The following is a 16,377-nucleotide window of genomic DNA, read 5'->3' as shown; positions in this document are numbered from 1 at the left end:
ATTGAATCATCTGATCAAGAACTGATAGTGGGAAGCAGTGTATTTTGAAATCAGTGTAGCATATTGTTTTTCAGCCTTTGTCAAATAAAGGCAACCACTTTTAGGTTTCTGATCAAATAAGATTTTATGATCTTTGCAAAACATGCCATGTCTGTGGCCAGTTATTAATTCAGTAACTTAGTATGCAGCATCCACTATCTGGCAGTCACTCTTCCAGGTAAAGACTGCAGCATGTGAGATTGGATAAAAATCACAAGTCTTCAGTTATGATGCTACGCAAAGCCTGATAATAGGGATGCAAAGAGACAAATTGTGCAAGAGACCAGTTTTCCAAAAGGGACTTGGAGAACAAATCTGATTTTCCATGTAGAGGAAATGAACTTCATGGAGATGAAGCAGCATGCATGCAAACCAGGAGGTGAGACAGGCAAGGATTATTCATAGATCAGTGCTCAGAAGAGTTTGGATGGAATGTGAGCATTTTAAGGAATGTGATTACATTCTGGACAACATTTATAGAGCACCTGTCATGTACGAGGAGCTGTGATTATAGAGATGAAGAGGAATTATTATGGTAAATACTATAAAATCATTATTATCAAGGGTCCTTCTCTCCCAACACCTAGTGGAGGGAGGGGTGCTATAGGAGGTGGATAGAGGAGATGTATAAATAAATAAGAGATTTCTGAGGTAAATGCAATAACAAAAGCAGGCACAGAATAAGAATAGAGACATAGCATTTCACTCTGGGAACTCTGTGCTATGTGTCTTGGTGGGAATGTGGGGTGAGAAAGGCTTTATAGGGGGGCATGCCTGTAATCCTAGTGCCTCAGAAGGCTCAGGCAGGAAGATTACAAGTTCAAGATCAGCCTCAGCAATTTAGGGAGTCTCTAAGCAACTTAGTTAAACCCTGTCTCAAAATTTTAAAAGGGCTGGGGATGTGGCTCAGTGGTCCAGCACCTCTGGGTTCAATGGTTCAGTACTCCCCACCCCAATAAAAGACTAGGTAGTCACCAGGTGGGTCCAGTAAATTTCCCTCAATTGAGTATTACTGGCACAACAGGAAACAGAAAGAGATGAAGGTAGTCAAGCAGACAGGAGCCAGGTCCTGCAAGACCTTGCGAGCTGCCTTAAGCAATTTGGACTTGAATCTAAGAGTAATGAGAAACGGGAAGTTTGAAAGCAGAGAAGCGAGATGGTCAGATTTGATTTGAGGAATCTCTCTCCAGCTGCCAAGAAGAACCATTTTTGAACGTTAAGTGTTTTTTCAGCTTCTGGGAAGCTTTGAGAATGCAGATTCCTGGACCTAATCCTCAGAGAAGAGGGTTTTGTGTTGATGCAGCTACATTTGTGAAGCTCAGAATTTTGTTTTCAGATGTAGGTGTTCCTCAAATGGATTTGGTGGTGGTGATAGGGGTGGAGCTGGGAGCCTTTCCAACCAGGGAGACCAGATAGAATGCTGCTCTGCAGGTAGCAGCATCACAGATTCTAGATTGAAGTTTGGAGACTGGACTCTGTTTCTGTGTATTGGATAGTGAAAGAAAAGTGGCTCAGTACTAATCAAACACTCACCTGGGATAGGAAGCGGCCTTATTGTCTGGAGCCTGACAAGGCTGCTCTGCGCATCTGAGCAGAGAGAGGGAGAGCAGCAGCAACTCCCCCTTGAATGTTACCTTTTATAGGCTAGAATCATGGCTGCGCACTAGGGGCTGGTTTAGTCTTGACTGACTTAGCAAGCATCCCCTGATCTTGTGGAAGGCAAGTTTGTTTCTTGGGAACAGAGACAGGCATGTCCCTTTAGCTTCTCAAGGAGAGAACAGGGAAACCAGTATGTCCCCATCTCAGGGGCCAGTAAGTTGTCTCCTATCTCTCAATGAGAGAGCAGGGAGAGACCTGCTTGTTTCCAGGCCGGTAGGTTTTATCTCAGGCTAGTTTCTATTTCTTGGGAATAAGAGCAGTATTCATAAAGTGGGGGGTGAGGGGAAAGGAAGATGGCTGCAATTATGCCAACAGATAGAACAGGACAAGGGCCTCTGAGAGGCCTGGAGCACTTGAGAGATTATTAATATGTAGCTCTTAGCACAAAGAAAACTGAAGAGCCAATTATGAAGGATGGCTGTGACAGCAGGTTAGGGGTGTAGTCACAATGAGGAACCTTGTGAAGATGTCTCAAAGCTATTTACATTCCCTTGCTTGGGGTCAGATTTGGTTGACAATGGCTAAGTCTGTAGGTGGAGAAAACCGTTGCCCCCAGGTTGCCCCCAGGTGTTGGGATCTGAGGTCTGAGGAAGCTGGGAGCCAGGCAGGATTCTCCCCGGATGAATGAACGGTTGCTAAGCAGCGATAGAGGCCCAGCTGTGGAGCTGTGGTTTACCTGTTTGAATTTTTCACCTGTTTCCAGCCACAAGAGATTCATTTTTTAGGAGGAAATATTATTAAGCACAAAACACCAAGTGAATTTACCATGTTTTAGTCATTCAGTAGATCAATACTGACCATTTACTGCATCAGTAATGACAACAGAGATGTCAGGTATAGCACACAGAGCCATTAAACTTGTGTGAAAAAGACGGGGATAGAGAAATTAAGTGTTGTTTTTTTTTCAGAATTGAGGACACATTTATTCATAGGTTCATAGTCTGCTGCCACCAAATCTTTTACTCAAAGATGCTTCCTTAATAACACCTTTGACACACATTTTTTTTTCCCTCTGATTTAAAGAAATACTCTAGTAGTAGTCACGACCTAATAGAACCAGTGTTTCAACAAAACTTTGTGTCACAGTAGCTTCTCTTACTGCATAGTATAGCTGTCACAGCATTTCATAAGACAATCAATCAGGGGCTGGGGTTGTAGCTCAGTGGTAGAGCACTTGCCTAGCATGGGTTCAATCCTCGGCATCACATAAAAGTAAATAAACAAACAAAATAAGCGTATCATGTCCATCTACAATTTAAAAAAAAAAAGAATCAAACATACCCCTCCACCATAGCTATTTAGTGTGTGTGTGCATGTGCATATGTGTTTGTGTATGTATGTATGTATTCCTTTTTATCTTTGTCAGTATGTTGGTGTATGTGCACTCAAAATTATTAATTTTCTCTTAATAGTTATAGTATACCTGCCATCTGAAATGAACGTCTGTATTACTTTGCCAGGGCCACCTTAACAAAATAACCAAGATTAGGCAATTTAAATAACAAAAGATTTATTTTCCCACAGTTCTGGAGGCAGTAGATCTGATTGATGTGTTGGCAGGTTTGGTTTCTCCTGAAGCTTCTCTCCTTTGCTTGCAAATGGCTTTCTTCTCCCTGTCTTCACATAATCTTTCCTCTGGGTATGCACTTGTCAGGTAGCTCTGTGTCTAAATTTTCTTATTAAGGATACCAACACTCAGAAAAATGAGAAATTATATCCCATCTGATTCAAATGTATGATATGTCAAGGTCATTGTACTGTTATGTGTAACTAATTAAAACAAATAAAAATATAATAAAAAAAGGATACCAGTCATATTGGGTTAGGGCCAACCCGTAAGATCTCATTTTGCTTTATTTACCTCTTGAAAGACCCTATCTCTGAATATGGTCACCTTCTGAGATAACGGGGGTTAGGCCTATCAACGTATAAATTTCATGAGGGGGAGGCACATTTTAATACAAAATAGCTTATTTTCCCTTTAACATTTCTTTAAATATGTGAAATCCCTTCTTCTTTTGTCACCACATTAATGGGAAGTGCATTTGATGGCGTGCAGAGGGTTCTGCCAGCTTGACTCACCAGAAGGTTCTTGACCTGACCTCCAGATTTATTTATTTATTTATTTTTATGTGGTCCTGAGAATTGAACCCAGTGCCTCACACATGCTAGGCAAGCGCCCTACCACTGAGCTACAGCCCCAGCCTCAGTGTTGGGCGTATTTGGTTCTTGCTATGTTGCTGGTGTTCTAGATGATGCTTCACCAGACATCTTTTTGCATATGTTTTTTTGCTTCTACTCATTTATTTCTGTAGAATACATCCCCAAGAGTGGGATTATTGGGCCATTTTTATAACTCTTGATACATTTTGCTATATTTGTTTTTAAATGGGCTCTGCCTCTTTGTGCAGTTACTAGCAGTATATGAGTGCGCAGCTTCTCCACAATATTGGCATTTGGTGTTGTGATTTAAATTTGTTAATTTAATAGGTGTAGAATGTTATATCTTTGTTGTTTTAGTTTGCACTTGTTGAGATTACACACTGTTGTGTTTTTTCACAAATTAGACTATTTCTATAAAATGTCAGAAAATGTTTTTTCCAACTAATAATTTCATAGATCACATTAAACTCTAATTAATTTATTCATTAAAAATTATTTCAGCACACTTTTGATGAGTACTAGCTCTGCCAGGTATAGGGGTGAAAGATAAGAAAGGCAAATCAAATCCTTTATGTCTAGAATAGCAGCTGCCCATTGGCTCTCTGTCCCTTAGAAATTTTAAGGAAAAGGGAAGTTTAATAGGTGTCCAATACCGACACAGTTAAAATGGATCAGACTCCTGTGTTAGGATACTACTAAAAAGAGATGGCACATTTGAAAGGAATATTTGAGGAGAGCTTAGTAAAAGATTATTAGAAGGCAAGGTAATCAATAAAGAATAACATCAGCAGTGTTGAACACCTTGAAAGTCATTATCAACATTAGGAACACTAGGTTTGAAGGGTCAATGGGAGAAACCATCCCTGGAACAGAGCAAGAGCTGTGGAATAGAGGCCCTGGCCTCTGTGGGCTTTGATAAGGAGTACAGCCACTGCCCACCAGTGCCCCTGTCATTCCTCCAGTATTTTGTCAGAGCTTCATGTAGGCTGACTCTAAATGGAAGCCAGAGAACCAGGGTCTGGATAAGCTGTGCAATGAGCCAGTCTACCTGTGCTTAAAACATGGTAGAGAAAGGCAGAGAATGGGTACAGATGGGCAAATGGAGAATAATCCACCACAATTTTTTTTAGAGAGATCACTTTAAAGAAAAAAAAAAGAACAAAACTGGTTCATATCCACACAGGTAAATTTGGAACATCTACTCAGAAAATGACCTAAAACAACTTACTTGGAAGTAATAATGTATGACATCACTTGGGGCAGATTTCTTTAATGCTGCAAGATCCCAGTAAGTTTGCTGCTACTGAAGTAATGTTCACGTTTGGCAAGAAGTGGGACTGACAGGGGAGAGAGAGCTAATCAGAGCCCATCAGCACCCAGGTGGGCATTTTGACAATATAATGTCAAGTTGGGATAATTCAGTTCTTTTAATTAGAAAGTGACAATCTCACTCGAGTTACCTTACATCATGATAATTGTGCCACAGTAACTAGGCTCTGGTGTTCTGTTCCTCTTGGCCACCAGGGTGTTGTTGTTGATGCAGGGCTCTCTCTCATGGCATCTTGGCTTTTCTCTCTGCACATCCCAATATTTTCTTCTGCTACTGTCATACTTTGAATTTTTGTGTGTCCCCATTCACATGTGTAACTCTAACCTGAAAGGCGATGCTATTAAGAGGTGGGTAGAGTCAAATGTATGAAAGATGATTTATCAAGAGCTCTGTAATGTTTGGAACAATCAATAATAAAAAAAAATAAAAAAAATTAAAAAAAAAAGAAAAGAAAAAAAAAGAGGTGGGTCTTCAGCAGGTGTTTAAGTCAGGAAGACATAACCCTTATGAACGGGACTAGAATCCTTATAAAAAAATAACTGGAAGGAGCTTGTTTCCTCTCTCTACCACATGAGAGCACAGGGAGAAGTTGTCATCTATGAACAATGGGCCTTCATGTTACAGGGCAGGTGGCTTCTGCGAAACTGAGGCAGCACGAAGGTCCCCTTCAAACCCTGATTCTTGTGATCAAGTCAGAAAAATTTGAAACATGTTGCTCAGAGTAACAAACATGAATTGATTATAAGGGATGGGAAAGGGAAAAGGGGACACTCAAGGGAGAGTGGGTCATCTCTGAGAGGAAAGTGATGGCATCTCTCTTGCCTTCCAGTTTTATTTTGGCAGGGGGTTTCCCAGGGAAGTTTCTAGAGAGTCCTGCCCAGGTTCACTGCTTGACAGTAGGATGATATCACACTTTTAAGTCCCCACTGCCATGACCACTCTAGGTTATTTTGGCCCCTTCTGATCAGTTCTAATTGGAATCTGTTTTTACAGATTTTATGGTTAGATTTTGTCATTATCTCCCTGAGTTCTGGGATCTGGCCTGTACAAGCATCCCCAAGACTCCACTCTCCCAGGCCTCCCACCACCTGATGCACGTGTGCTAACTCAGGTTCTTAACAGTATTCAGGGGCCTGCATTTCTCCTGCAGATAACACATAGTTTGCTGAGGAATATAACCTGTCTACTTAAGCTAGGGCTGCAGGTAAATTGCCCTTTTTTGGAGGGGGGGTGTCAGTATAAACCTGATATTGGTTTATTTTCTTTTTCTTTTTAATTAGATCTTTATGATTATACATATAGTTGTGTTCATAATAGTTCAGTCATGCATGAAAATCAATTTGTTCATGATCACCCCTTTTTTCTTCTATCCTCCCCCCACTTCTTCTTCCTCTACTCTATTAGACTCCCTTTTGCTCATTAATTTGTATTTGATTGGTTCTTTATGTAATCTTATCCTTTCCTTTAAATTGGTTTTAAAAATGAAAGAATGTGGGGGTAAGCACAGTCGGCTCTGTTTATTGATTTATTTCCTTAACCTCATGTTCCCGTCACTCACGTCCGTCTCCTGTCAGCCAGACAGCAAATCTGCCAGCACCTTGATCTCAGACTTCCCAGCCTCCAGAATTGTGAACAATAAATTTCTGTTGTTCATATGCCACTCCACTTGAGGTGTTTTTGTTCTACCAGTCCAAACAGACCAAGTCAGCTACCAACAAGATTTTCTTATTATCTAATCAAATTCTGGCTGGAAAGAGTATGCTTGGTCTAGCTAAATTACCCAATGATACTAGTCATCCTTGGGTCCCGTGTTCTGCTTATGCTTACAATCAGTGCTATCCCTCCCTCAACAAATAGCCCAGTAATGCTTTGATTAGCAGGGGACTGTACAAAGAACATTTTCTCTTAAAAGAAGACAGAATGATTAAAAAGAAAAAAAAAACACATAGTTAACTGCAACATTCTTATCTGAGACAACCCTATAATCCTGATGACTTGGGAGTCTGAGGCAGGAGGATCACAAGTTCAAGGCCAGCCTCAACAACTTATTGAGGTCCTAAGCAACTTAGTGAGATCATGTCTCAAAATAAAAAGGCTGAGATGTAGCTCAGTGATTAAGTGCCCCTAGATTTAATCCCTGGTGCCAAAAAAGACAGAAAGAAAGAAAAAAAAAAAAGACTGTGGATGTAGCTCAATGGTAAAGCACCCCTGGGTTCAATCCCCAGCACCACAAAAATAACTAAGCAAGCAAATGTGTTCTTTAAGGGCTTGAAAAATTGACTCAGTGTTAGTACTGATATGCTAGTTTTAAAAAAATCTGGGTGGGTCTAGGGATGGAGCTCAGTGCAAGTACCTAGCCTGTACCAGGTCCTGGGTACCAACAAGATTTTCTTATTATCTAATCAATTCTGGCTGGAATTTCAACCCCCAGCACCACAAAGGAAAAAAAAATGCAAGACTTATTTGAAACAGATCTCTCCCATATTCACCCCAGTCACAATGAGTTGCTGCTTCCTTGGGCTTCTGTTACAGTTTTTACAAGTTTATTGAGGTTCAACCGATGAACCATACTTTGTAATTGTTCAAAGTGCCAGAGTCTATGTTTTTTCACTATGAAAACTATACCTATGAGATCATCAGCATAATTAGGAAAATGAGCATTTATCTCGGCTTCAGAGGCTTTCTCTGTTATCCTCTAGAGGGAACTATGACGAAGTTTCTGCCCTCAAGGAAATTTATATGTGGTGAGAGATATATGAAGAACTCACTTTAGATACTAAAAGCAGAATGAAATAAGAACTTCACCCTGTACCACATACAGTACACTGTACCTTTCTCTTACAGTTTTTCAATTCATTAGAGAAAGAATCTTTTTCTCTTTATTTGGATCCTGCCCCACCCATGCATCAAAAAACATGGCCAAAGGATCAGGATCCCATAGTTTTAAACATGACTACCTCTGTTTATTGGGGCCATGATCAATAGAAGGAGAATTGTAAGCTGGGATGCCACACTCCAAAGGTGTTTAGTATAAGATAATAGAGGTTAAGAGACTTACTCAACACCAAAATATGAACCGTGGTTACTATATTTACTTTATTCTGTTGAATTTCCTGTCTGATGGGAACTCTGATAGTTGTTTGCTTTTCTTTGGGAACTTGAAGACAGGTTGGTTTTGCCATCAAATCAACCAACATCTTTAAATTATCTGTCCTTAATTTCCTGTCGTTTTGTTTTTAATTGTCTGCTTCAGAGTTCATGTCACAATTTGCATGTCTACTAAATTCTAACCTTTAGTGACACACACGTATGCATACAGAATCTCTCTGTTTAGGATTCTATGTATGCCTGTTTTTTTTTTAAATTTTACCAGGCAATAACCTATGGACAGTTATGGATATGACACAATTACTGGGTGGAAGATCCAACTTGTATTAGTTTCCAATGGTTCTGAAGACAGAGAAGAGAGAAAGTAGATTTTGGCCTGTTCCTATATTGTTCCTGAAACTAAAGAAAGAAAAATTAAGAATAATGGATCCACAGGCATGGCCAAGGGGTTATGAGATCATGAGAATGCTATGAATTAAATTTTTTTTTAAGTCTGATGATTGGAGCCATCTTATTTAATGTTTTAAGGCCATGGAAATTTTTCTGAAAAGGGAACAAGGGTTATTTGTTATCTTTGCAGCAAAATATCACAACACAAGGAATTGTTCCTACATCAAAGAAGGAGAAGTTCTGTTTAGTCATAGGAAGGAACTTTTTTGCTTGTTGTGATAAATTGCCAAAATGGGTATCAAAGGGTTACGTGGCTTATCTGTTTCTTATAGAGCTCTCAAGAAAGGATAGTAACTACAGATCTGTGGTGGATTATACATTTTACCAAAGCCAAGAAAACAAGATCTCTCAAGCTTCATATAGCTCTTCATCTGTACTATTTATATGATGGCTTCTAAATTCTCCATTAGTAGTATCACATAAAACCTTCTCTGTGAAGAGAGACTTTATAGGTGATTTTTCTAGATCTTTTGTACCTTAGCAGTATCTCAAGTAGACAATGACACAAAGAATATTATTTGTATTCATTTCTTTGCACAATGCATAAAAATTAGAGGTGTTTTCAAATCTGTTTTATGTCATTTGTTGGACTTAATTAACTTAAACTCTGAACTAATAATAGTTCAGCCCTTCACCCCTGTGACTGCAATAATTATTAATTGCAAGGAGAAATTACAACAGTAGAGATATTGGTTTAATAATAACTTGTAGTTCTTTACAGAAACCCAGATAGTCCATAGAGATTCTCTCTCCACCTCCCTAAAGTCATAAAATGACACTAGGAAAGAAGATGGAGTTTAAAGAAATTTAAATTAGCTCTGGCGAATAGCAGAAATATAATTGTAGGTAGGCCAAAACAAACAAACAAAAAATAAAATAAAGCCAAGATGTTTGAGGAAGAAGAGGCTTTTCCCTTATATTTAGATATCTTTCAAAAGACCTTACCAGCTTGTGGGAACTGTGATGCCATTGTAGTAGTGTTTGAAGGGACTTGCTCATTTTAAAGATCACACCGTACATCAAAGAAAAAGGAAAATGGCAACCCCTATCTAAATACTCTGAAAGGAGGCTACCATCAGAAAGGAAACATTGGGCAGAGCTTGAGTAGATTGTAGGGTCTTTTAGGGCAGAAAAATTTACTTGGTTTTTCAACCCAGAGAGGATTATAGGAAAGCAACATAATGCTTAAGTTATAGCTTGGGAAGAGCCTAATTCAGAGGAAAAGACTATAGGCAACAAGGCTGCATTAGTGTTTGCAGAGGCAGGTGGCTTCATTCACCTATCACTTACCTCCATGCATTGAAGTGGCTAAGAACTAGTGATTCAGTCTTGATGAAGATAATGTCCCTGTCCTAGAAGTCCTCAAAGACTAGGTAAGTGGGTCAGGGACTGCCTAGTTAATAGACTATTATGGTTTACATATGAGGTGTCCCCCAAAAGCTTACATGTGCGATAATGCAAGAAGGTTTAGAGGCGAAATGATTGGGTTATTAGAGCCTAACCTTATCAGTGCATTAATCCCCTGATCAGGATCAATTGGGTGGTAACTATAGGCAAGTAGGGTATGACTGGAGGAGGTGGGTCATTGGGACTGAGCCTTTGGGGTATATATTTTGTTCCTGGCGAGCCAAGCTTGGTCTCTCTCTGCTTCCTGACTGTCATGTCCTAAGCTGCTTTTCTCCTCCATACCCTTCCAACATGATGTTCTGCCTCATCTCGGGCCCAGAGCAATGGAGTTGACCATTTGTGGACTGAGACCTTTGAAACTGTGAGCCCCAAATAAACTTTTCCTCCTTTAATATGGTTCTTGTCAGGTCTTTTGGTCACAACAGTGAAAAAGCTGACTAAAACACAGGTTATAAAAAAAATGGAGCTGGTTAGGTTTTGTGGGATGAGAAATATGGAGGCAGGGAACTGAGTGCAGAGAGAGAGAAGGCACTTCACCAAGGACTGGGCAGGGTGAAACAGACGTTTAAACGGATTTTGGAGTGTCTGCTCTTTTGTACACTCCTTGACACAAGCTGTCTGTGTTAGGATGACTAAGAAGTATTGAATGAATTTTAATTTTCTTTAATGTTCACTTCTTTTTTACATTTAAGTTAAAATTCTCTTTTGCAATGCACCATTGCCACACACACAGAAAGGCAAATCCCTCAGACTCCTTATTCAATAGGTAATTTCTTACTTGAATGAGATGGTGTCAAATGGAACACATTTGTTCATTCAAAAAAAATTATATGTTAATGCCTCAAGGAGAATTCAAGAAAGAATTCATCAGACAAAACTTGGAAAATATTCCACCGAGGCCCACTGAGCTGCCCTTGCCAAGATGAAGGACAGGTAATTTGCTGTGACTAATTGAAAAACATAAAGAACATTAATATGAAAAATGAAAGCATAATCCGTGGTATAACAGGCAGTGAAACCATTCGCATAATTGATTATTCTTCAAGGTAACATGTTCCTTTCTTCACTTTAGGAATCTTTTCCTTTGATCTAATCTGTTTGAAAAGACGGCTAAAGTGACATCTCTCAAAAGGTCACGGGCACAGTAATCTCTATCCTAGTGGTCCAGATAGTAATGATGACATGCTTAACAATATGGGAGAAAAATTATCGAAGAAAGTATTTAGAGACCTTGATATTGCTCCAGTTTCCAGCTGAGTATCTTGAGACATAATGTTCAGAAAACCACTATTAGTGGGTTTTGATTTGAAAATTAATAGCAAGCCTTCAGAGGACCTTAGGCTCAGTCTTAGCTGCACTACATACCAGCTCTGGGAACCTGGACAAGTTGCTTAACTCCATATGATTTTCAGTTTCTTCATCAGTTAAATGGGGACAGTAACATCTCCTTGTTGCACTGTGGTGAAAACCAAATGAAAGAGCACTGGTGAAAGCATAATGAAGACCAGAAACATTGAAGATAGAAGGATTATTAGGATAATCCTGAATACTGTCTTTGTTGTTAGGTTAGGCTGTTTAAGCTTAAAATGAATCATTTTTCACATGCTGTTCTCGAAGTTGAAAGCAGAATTCAGTAAATGCTGTCACTTTGCAATATGGAAGGCTTTGATCTTCTAAAGATGGGCAGTTCCATGGTAATGCTAAGTCTGCTATAGGTGCTTCTGGAATGCTCTTCCCACCCTCCCCTGAGGTTTTGAGTAATAAAACATAGGAATGGGTAAAGAGAACAATGGGGAAAATATAGGAGCCATTGTGTGCTGACAGGGCAAGGCAAAGTGCTTTTTATATTTAATATGTAGGGTGTGACAGCACATTAGTGACTGACTGATATCCTTACCTCACCCTGTACAATCATGCAGGGACAAGCTACTTCAAAGTCTAGAAGGTGGCATATTGTGGCATGCTAAGAGCAGGGGGTCATGGGCAGAAAAACCTGGCTTTAGATCCTGGCTCTGCCATTTAATAGGCATGTGACCTATAGCAAGTTACTTAAAATCTCTGAACCTGAGTTTCCACATCAGGTAAGTGGATGAGAATAGTACTCACTCATTTAGCGCTGTTGCAAGGATTGAATTAGTGAATATATGTGAAGAGCCTGAGACCTTTGGTGCTCAACAAACTTAAACATTTTTGTTATTATCTAGCAGCTGGGAGGGAAGGGCCAGTAGAAGATTGTTTTGGGTGAGGACCATCACAAAGCACTGGGAAGTTAAGAGTAAGGCGGTGGGGGGCGGTGTGTGTGCTGGGGTTGTGGCTCAGCGGTAGAGTGCTCATTTAGCACATGCAAGGCCCTGGGTTCTATCCTCAGCACCACATAAAAATGAATAAATAAAATAAAGGTATTATGACCAACTACAGTTAAAAAATTATATATATTTTATATATATATATATTTTTCCCCTTAAAAAGAGTAAAGGGGCTTCGGGAGCATTAGACATGGCATTTCAAAGTGTCTGTCTGGCATCATGCAGTCCCATTTCAGAACCCAACCTCTCCAGCTCTATGTGACATTAGTTTGTGATGTTTCACTTTGAACTATGGGGATCAAATTAATTGCTATTTCACAGGTTGTTTTGAACGATCAATGACATGATGCATATGAAATAGAGACGAAGATTGTCCCAATAAAGTATGTGCCTATTATAATAACTATCTTAAGTAACCTCCTGTTCTTTACACCCTTCTTCATCCCTGGGAAGAACTGTGACATCCTAGAGAGCCAGGCCTCAGGAGCTGAGCCCCATTGAATTAGAATTAGTGCAGATGTGAAAGTCAAGTTGTGTTCTTCCGTGCCCTGTCTTTGAAGGTTAGGTCTCCTCACAAGCCAGAGATGTCACACATTTGTGATCAACTCATCAAGGGTGGCAAACCAATTTAGTGGGGGAAAAGTATGTTTTTTTTTGTTTTTTCAACAATCTGTATGCTGGATCACCTGGATTGCCATATAGGAAAATTGTGGACATGATCTTTTACCTTGAGCCATATACAGTGGTCAGCCCCAAATGAATAATGAAGGTACATGGTACTCTGAAACATCTGGAAGAAGGAATAGAAGAAAATGTCTGAAACTTTGGGGTACACAAAAGTTTTGCAGAGAGAACCATGATAAAACAGAAGTTTGAAAAATGAAAATTTGTTGTCAAAAATTAAAAAAAAACTGTTAAGGATAAATAACTTTTATAATCCATTAATAAGAAAACAGAACAATAAACAAAATTGAGGGAAAATATTTGAACCAAGATTTCACAAAAGAAGAAATGAGTGATGCCATCTGGGATGAAGTTAAGAGGGGCATTGTCTGAGCTCCCTAATACCAGTCATGCTAGTAATGGAGGACATGGGCAGGAAGAGAGGGCAGCCCTATTTCTTTCCAGCATCCTTTTGAAATGCCAGATTCGTATGACCCCAATAGACTTCCAGGAGCTGAATCCAATGCAATCACACAAGAGTCTTTATTGCAAGCTCGAGCCTGGACTCACAACCGTTTCTGACACAACATCACATCACACAGAAAATCATTCCATACCATGAGAAAGTCAAACAACAACTCTTAACATTGATTAGCACTCTTAATGGCGGGAAAAAGTTGGGTAGGGGTGATTGGTTAGTACAAGAGGGGGATTCGTTTGAACTGATGTTAATCTGTGAGGTGTGTACGTACTAAACTACATGGTTTCCTAACATGTTATTACTCACGGAGACTACTGGGGGGTAATCTAGCATCCCAGGCATTTTCCCTGTTTCATGCTGATTGGTGGTTGCTAGGGGGTTGCTACAGGTCCTCACCTAGCATAAAACTGAGTCAGGGACACCTGACTCTCCTGTTATTTATAGACAAACAACTCAGCATGGTGGCTATGTGCCTAGGAGCAAGGACAAGGGTCACGCTTCGTCCCTCTGGACAGGCCTTGAGGTCGAAGTTGTTTTTCTCAAAAATGGAGTCTCATCAGTTTCTCACTTTCTGATACATTTCCATTTTTTAAATTTTCCTTATCTCATTCTCCCATGGTGAAAAGGCTATAGAGGGTCAAGGCCAGTGGCCTTTGTGTGTCCTCAGGTCGTTCAGCTAGTCCTGCATGGGTCCAGAAGCCAATGCCAGCCTTCCCAATTCCTTGGGTGCAGACTCCTTCACTGAACCATACAAACTGATCAGCCAGGGTGTGGGGGACTGGGGGACCTTGAGCCTGGTTAGTTTCCTTTTCTTCTCACCTTCAAGTTGAAGTGTTTGGTATTTGAGAACTTGAAGCCCAGCAGAGGCAGAGCTGCATTTATATTCGGTATTTGTTTTCAAAGTAGATTTGCAGTGTCACCTTACTGAGATCTAGTGGCTGTTTCTATTCCACCCTGAGTGGCCAAATTATATGGCACCTCAGTCAAAAGATGGGTCATCAACACAGGCACTCGGCTACCATAATCAAGGCATCAATTGATACTGCTATAACAGGTTTTCAAGCTGATGTTTGTTTCAAGATGATATTTGAAAAGTTTGGTGAAAGTTCCTCCTCTTGCCAGTCTGAAAAAAAGATGTGTCTTTCAAGAACTTTTCAGAATCATCTACCACTAAGTAACTGTGTGAACTTGGATGGTCACGTCCCTCTCTGGAATTTTGTTTCCTCATGAGTAAAACTGGGGATTGAACTAGTTGATCTCTGAGGGCCCTTCAGCTTTGACAGTTTCTATACTCTCTAGTTCCAGTGCCTTAGCCTTAACATTGGAATGCTGCCAGCATATATTGCAAGATATATACTGCTGTTGATTTGCAGTCTCTGGGATTTCACTGCCTTGTTTATTGCTTCCTTGTTGCTGCTGTGCTGGTTTGAGCTTGAGATGCTATGCCCTGTGCATAATTTGCCTGCTTACGACCTTGCTGTTTGTTCCCTGCAGACGGTGTCATGTTTGAAAGGTGAAGGCAAAAGTATTGCATGCAGGAACTGAGCCACAGATCCACCCCTTTTTGTCATTAAAGCTACAGCTCTGCATTTCTCCAGTTTCTCATCCTCTGCCCTCCTTCTAGTGTGTTTCATTGCTACATTTGGGTTTTATGATTACATCTGCAATAGCAGGCACAGATGTTTTTCTCACTCAATTGTATGGTTAATGGTGAAATGGATTTTTCGAGCAGATGCTCGCATGTGGGTGCTATCCTTTTCTCTCCTGACACATTTTCTACACAAACAGCAGATTGTGTGTCTGGTATGCTTTAAGCCTCACAAGAGAAGAATTCAAGCTGAATAACACTGGGCTGATTTTCAAGCTTCTAAAAAACATAATGTAGGCACTCAACAAACTCTTCAGAGCACCCCTGCAGCCCTGATAGAGACCTGCATCTCTAGCCTTTGCCAGCTAGTCTGGAGGAGACGGAGAGTTAACAGCATTTCTCCCGTGAAGGGCCACCAAATGAAGGGGATATGACATCAGATTCAATTCTCAAAAGCTGGACTCGATTGCTCTGTCACTTGGGGTTCTGAGACTCGAGGCATGTAATTTAACCTCTGTGTCTACATCCGTGAGATGAAGTGATGATACAAAGCTGGTAAAGATCATTGAGATAATTGCCAAATTGCAGAGGTCCTTGCTTAAGTCTAATCCGTGTCCACTCCTGGGCATATAAGGCTAATTGGACCTGATGGGCCACAAGTCCATTTGCATGAAGGACTGAGAAGCCTCCAAGGAGCGAGGCAGAGCTGTGCAAGGATTAGGAGCTTGGGCTATAACCCAGGGTTTCTCAACCTTGGAACTATTGACATTTTTGGCCAGGTAATTGTTTATTATGGACGGCTGTCCTGTGCACTGTAGAATGTTTAGCAGCATCTCTGGCCTCAACCCACTAGATGTCAGTAGTGCACCCCCTCTAATTGTGACAACTAAAAATACCTCCAGGCATTGTTAAATCTGCTTGTGGGGAGGAGTGGTAGAACTGGCTTTAAATTCTAACCTGACTCCTTCCCCAGGGTCATGTAGCTAGTAACTGTGCTTCTATTTGTTCATCTGCAAAATGGAAGTCCTAGGTACTTTTCAGAAATAACTGTTGAGAGGTTCTAGTGACAGATGAGTATAAACTTTGGCACCTAGTGATACTACCTCCCTACCACCAGAAGGCCTTTGCTCATTCACTCATCCTTGGCTAGAGCACACTCTTGCTCCTAGTCCTTCCCTCTGTC

Source organism: Urocitellus parryii, chromosome X (genome assembly GCF_045843805.1).
Source record: "Urocitellus parryii isolate mUroPar1 chromosome X, mUroPar1.hap1, whole genome shotgun sequence".
Taxonomy (NCBI): domain Eukaryota; kingdom Metazoa; phylum Chordata; class Mammalia; order Rodentia; family Sciuridae; genus Urocitellus; species Urocitellus parryii.
This window is presented reverse-complemented; position numbering follows the sequence as displayed.